Genomic DNA, 6,592 nt, shown 5'->3' on the forward strand with positions numbered 1-6,592 from the left:
TCTCTGGGCAGTGAGAGGAAAGCTCATGAAAGCAATTGAACATGTTTAATTCACACAAACTTAATCTGAAAGTTTAAGTATTGATTATTTTAAACCCAAGAACATGTTTTAGAACAGTAATCTTAGTAAGAAATATGCTAACATAATTGCCATTGCTAGCTAGATAGCTAGCTAAAATGGTTACCTAGCAACAAACATTTGTTTTGTAAGAAGATATTTGAGAAGTTCGTAAGAAAATCATTAACCTGTTGAGGACAGACGTTCCGCTAGCGGAACCCCGTTCTGCCTGCGGAACCCCTAGCCAACAGCCAATGGCATCGCACGGCGTGAAATACAAAACCAACTAAAATACCACAATTCAATTTTCTCAAACAATCAACTATTTTACACCATTTTAAAGATAAGACTCTCGTTAATCTAACCACATTGTTCGATTTCAAAAAGGCTTTACAGCGAAAGCAAAACATTAGATTATGTTAGGAGAGTGCATAGACACAAATAATCACACAGCCATTTTCCAAGCAAGCATATATGTCACATTAACCCAACCACAGCTAAATGCAGCACTAACCTTTGATGATCTTCATCAGATGACACTCCTAGGACATTATGTTATACAATACATGCATGTTTTGTTCAATCAAGTTCATATTTATATCAAAAACCAGCTTTTTACATTAGCATGTGATGTTCAGAATTAGCATACCCACCGAAAACTTCCGGTGAATTTACTAAATTACTCACGATAAACGTTCACAAAACACTTAACAATTATTTTAAGAATTATAGATACAGAACTCCTTTATGCAATCGCTATGTCCGATTTTAAAATAGCTTTTCGGTGAAAGCACATTTTGCAATATTCTGAGTAGATAGCCCAGCCATCACGGGCTAGCTATTTAGACACCCACCAAGTTTAGCCCTCACCAAAGTCAGATTTACTATAAGAAAAATTTGATTACCTTTGCTGTTCTTCGTCAGAATGCACTCCCAGGACTTCTACTTCAATAACAAATGTTGGTTTGGTTCAAAATAATCCATAGTTATGTTGAAATATCCTCTGTTTTGTTCGTGCGTTCAAGACACTATCCGAAGGGTAAAGAAGGGTGACGCGCCCGACGCGTTTCGTGACAAAAGAATTATAAATATTCCATTACCGTACTTCGAAGCATGTCAACCGCTGTTTAAAATCAATTTTTATGCAATTTTTTTCGTAAAAAAGCGATAATATTCCGACCGGGAAACCCTGTTTTAGTTCAAAGACAGAGAAAATAAAAACATGGGGTCGCCTCGTGCACGCGCCTCAGTCTCATTGTGCTCTGATCGACCACTTACCAAAGGCGCTAATGTTTTTCAGCCAGGGGCTCCAAAGACATCATTCAGCTTTTTCCCGCCTTCTGAGAGCCTATGGGAGCCGTAGGAAGTGTCACGTTACAGCAGATATCCTCAGTTTTCAATAAAGAGAATGAAGAAGCCCAAGAAATTGTCAGACAGGCCACTTTCTGTAAGGAATCTTCTCAGGTTTATGCCTGCCATATGAGTTCTGTTATACTCACAGACACCATTCAAACAGTTTTAGAAACTTTAGGGTGTTTTCTATCCAAAGCCAATAATTATATGCATATTCTAGTTTCTGGGCAGTAGTAATAACCAGATTAAATCGGGTACGTTTTTTATCCGGCCGTGCAAATACTGCCCCCTACCCCCAACAGGTTAAATCGGGTACGTTTTTTATCCGGCCGTGGAAATACTGCCCCCTATCCCAAAGAAGTTAAATCTTACAAACTATCTTATGAACTTTTTTTTTTCTTAAGACGCTTCTTAAGTTTTTGCGTAAGAAGTGTTTTGTGAATCTGGGCCCAGGTCTTTGACCACTACTTTGTTTCCTTTTCTGTCTCCCTTTCCTCCAACCCTTGCCACTCAGCCCATCACAATCTTCGCTCTCTCTCTCACCCACTACTCTCTCCTCTTCCATCTTATCATTTCTCCCTTCTGCTAAATCCTTCTTCTTCCGGTCTCCTGATTCTGCGTCTCCGACCCTACTCTCCTCCCTTTCCGCAACCTATGACTAGCACAGTCCCCTTTCCCTCCGGCCGGTTTGGCCCTCCCCTCCTGCTCCGTGGCTGAGTGACTCATTGCGAGCTTACAGAACAGGATGTGGGCAGCTGAGCAAAAATGGAGGAAAACTAAACTTCCGCAGGACATATCATCCTTTCACGCCCTCCTCTCTACCTACTCTTCATCTGCTAAAGCCACTTTATTTCACTCTAAATTTCAAGCTTCTGCCGCTAATCCTACCACCCCCCCCCCCTCGCCCTCCTCCCTCTCTCAGGACAACTTGTTCAACCACTTTGAAAAGAAGGTTGACGACATCCGCTCCTCATTCACTCAGCCTATTGAGTCCACTGGTCCCACTCATACAGAACTACCCTACAGAACTTGACCTCTTCTCCAGATTAAATCCTGTGACTAGTGAGGTCTATCCGCCCGACAACCTGCCATCTCAACCCCATCCCCTCTTACCTTTGCCACACCATCTCTGGAGACCTCCCATTCCTCACTTCCCTCATCAACTCATCCCTGACCACTGGCTTCAAAATGGCCCGAGTCGCTCCCCTCCTCAAGAAACCAACACTCAACTCATCTGACATCAAAAACTATAAACCTGTATTCCTTCTTCCTTTTCTTTTCAAAACACTTGAGCCTGCTGTCTCTGATCAAGTCTTGTTATCTGTATCAGAACAATCTTCTTGACCCTAACCAGTCAGGCTTCAAGACGGGTCACTCAGCCGAGACTGCTATTCTCTGTGTCATAGAGGCTCTCCACACTGCCAACGCTGACTCTCTCTCTTCTGTTCTCATCTTCCTAGATCTATCCACTGCCTTCGACACATGAACCATCAGATCCTCCTCTCCACCCTCTCAGGGCTGGGCGTGTCAAGCTCTGCACACTCTTGGATTGCATCCTACCTGGCAGGCCGCTCCTACCAGGTGATGTGGAGAGGATCTATGTCTGCACCACATACTCTCACTACTGGTGTCCCCCAGGGTTCGGTTCTTGGCCCTCTCCTCTTCCCTCTACACACCAAGTCACTCGGCTCCGTCATATTTTCTCATTGCTATGTGGATGACACTCAACTACTTTTCTCCTTCCCTCCTTCTGACACCCAGGTGGCGATGTGCATCTCTACAGGCCTGGCTGATATCTCAGCTTGGATGTCGGCCCACCACCTCTAGCTCAACCTCGACAAGACTGAGCTGCTCTTCCTCCCGGGGAAGGCCTGCCTACTCAAAGACCTCTCCATCTTCACCGTGTTGCCCTCCCAGAGTGCGAAGAACCTTGGCGTGACCCTGGACAACACCCTGTCATTCTCTGCAAACATCAAAGCAGCGACTCCTGCAGGTTCATGCTCTAGAGTACAACACTATCTCACACAGGAAGCAGAGCAGGTCTTAATCCAGGCATTTCTCATTTCCGTCTGGACAATTGCAACTTGCTGTTGGCTGAGCTCCCCGCTTCTGCCTTCAAACCGCTGCAACTTATCCACAAGACTGCAGCTCGCCTGGTTTTCAACCTTCCCAAGTTCTCCCATGTCACCCCACTCTTCCTCTTCCGCACACTCCACTGGCTTCCAGTCAAAGCTCGCATCCACTACAAGACCATGGTGCTTGCTTACGGAGCAGCTAGAGGAACTGCCCCTCCCTACCTTTTAGGCTATGTTCAAACCCTACACCCCCACCTCTGGTCTCTTGGCCCTTCCAATCCAAGCTCTTCTCTGTCCTGGCACCCCTGAAGCCAGTTTACCCCTGAAGCTAGGACAGCAGTCGTAAAATGTAAAATGTAAGGGATAGTTTTACTTTCGAGTGAACTAAGACCTGATCACTAGTTAAGTTCTTTGCATTTGTTGAAGGCATCCTGTTCCTGTTGTTTCCAACGTCAGGTCACCTGGTCTCTCAGCAACCTGTACAGTGTCGTTAGAACTGTGCTCCGCTGTGGCCAAAACATCCATAGTAGTTAACAAGACCCAGAAAGGCCCTCCGCTCCTTCACATTGGTGCCCCCTGGGTGGCTTTGATTTTCTCTATGGATGGATGGATTCCTCTGCTATCCAACACATAACCTAGATACTCGATCCATGTTTTCCCAAACTCACATTTTAACCTTTTTACTCAGTCTGTTCTCCAGAAGAAGTTGCAGTAGCTTTTGAAAGTTCCTCAGGTGCTCCTTTTCGTTCTGGCCTGTGATTAACAGATCATCCAAGTAAGCAACTAGATCAAGACCTTTCATCAGATTTTCCTCAGGTTTCACTAGGATAGTTGCTTTAATGTCTATCTCGTTCTTGAATACTTCAGCATGCATCTCCAACACTTTCTGAATAGATTTAGCATTTTCAAGCATTTATTTAAGTTGTACTCACATGCTTAATTTGTTTCCAGTTCAGCTTTTGTAACCAGTTCCTTCCACATAAAGCTGGTCCAGAACCTTTAACAACTATGAGTGGTAGATCCTCACTTTGATCCTCATAGCTCAGTTTTACAGTAAACTGTCCCATTACAGCAATGTTCTGTCCTGTATAAGTCTTTAGGTTGATGGGTGCATCCTCTAGTGGCAGATGTGGAAATACACTCATACAGTTCCTGTGAAATTATGCTCACTGTAGTGATGCACGGGTTGACCTATGTGGTTATGTCAATGAAGGGCGGGTAGGTGGTGGGCGGATTGAATAAAGAGAAAAGAATACCTTAAAAAATCCATAAATGTATAATTATTGTGCAATTTATATCTATAGGCTACATTTATCCTAAAACAATGAAATAAAAAATCTCTGGCATTAGTGCATAATAAGCATAAGCTTTAGGGCCTAACTGTACGTGCAGCAAATGGCCTACACGCCAATCGCCAAATACTTTTGGGAACAGGCAGGAAAATCGATCCACAGAGACAAAAAGGACAAGGTCAAAGTTTAATTCAATAAGAGAAAAGCTGCGAAATAGAGTTGAAAATAAAGAGAAGGGATGGTCTGAAAAGTCATGTTTGGGAAAGATTTGGTGAAGTGGTAACAGCTATGTTATGTGTGATGATTGTGAGGCGCTACACAAATTCAACAGTTAAGTCAAATTCTTCAGTCACAAGATGAGGACTTCCAATAGGCAGATATCATGTCAAGGGAACTGTAGCCTACTGTTCAGATGGGTTAATAAATGGAAACTGAAATCTGGACACTGACTGTAAGTCTATAATCTCTCACATAGTCATAATATTAACTCCTGCAGAATTAAGCATTTCTTGCGGTAAAATGATACACCAAATATAGGCAAAATTTTTACTACATAATTTCTGTTTCAGCATCTTGCAAGAATGTGAATGTACAGTTAGCACCTCTACAGACGGTATCTATCTTTATCAGCATCATAAAAGCTGATCATTTTCACAGCTTTCTATTTCCTTACAATCGGTGAAACTGATGTCATTTGGAAATTTTGCACAGCAAATCTTTCCCATTTTTTTGTTATTGCATTTTCTCCCCGGTCCCTAATAGTCTTTGCTCTGCGAAAGAAGCAGAGATCACAGATAACTTTACTGATGTCAACTAGATTGAAACATTAATTCTATCGATTTATGGCACTATTTTGGTGAGCAAGGGTTTATTTAGTCTTCTAAGGCAAAATATATAATGAGAGAAGAGAAGCAGCATGCATCTAATTTTAGACTAGCAAAAAACATCCTGCCACCCTGCCATCTGATTGTAGCCTACAGCATTCAGTGAACACAGATGCATGCAGCATGTTACATCAACCAAAAGCCCATATTGTCCAGCTGGCATTTGAAAGGGACCTGGCAAATACATTTCTCCAGGAAAGAGAATGAAATCAGAGACTTCTCATGAGGTTCAACACAGCACTGAGGAGGCTGCAACTCTTCTAAATGGTACTGTAAACTACAACCTTTATAGCCCTGGTCATAATGATTAATTAATTGATTTTCCCTCAAACAGCCTAATGATTTTTGAATGTAATGTATAGTGCTTTTCACTTCAATGCATATTTTAGATTGATCTGTGATTGGTTTCCTATTTGTTTTCCTAGTTTTTCTATGGCATATAATCAGACATTCCAAATTCACATAATGTCATATAATGTGCTTGATACATAGTGCCTTGAAAAAGTATGCATAGCCCTTTTGTTGTTACAGCCTGAATTCAAAATAGTTTTTGTTATCACCCAACTACGCACAATACACAAAAATGTTAGCAAATGTATTGAAAGTGTAATACAGAAATCTCATTTACATAAGTACATCACACATGATGTCACATTTTGGCTTTCTGGGTAAGTCTCTATTTGACAATTATTACAGTGACTTTTCACATTTTGTTACGTTACAACCTTTTTCTAAAATGGATTAAATCGTTTTTCTCCAGCATCAATTTATACACAATACCCCATAATACCAAAGCAAAAAAAGTTTTTTAGAAATGTATGCAAATTTGTCAATAACAGCTGGTGTCACGGTGTATTGCTCGTCTGAGGTAGAGTACCTCATGATAAGCTGTAGACCACCCTATCTACCAAGAGAGTTTTCATCTATATTT

Source organism: Salmo trutta, chromosome 14 (genome assembly GCF_901001165.1).
Source record: "Salmo trutta chromosome 14, fSalTru1.1, whole genome shotgun sequence".
NCBI lineage: Eukaryota > Metazoa > Chordata > Actinopteri > Salmoniformes > Salmonidae > Salmo > Salmo trutta.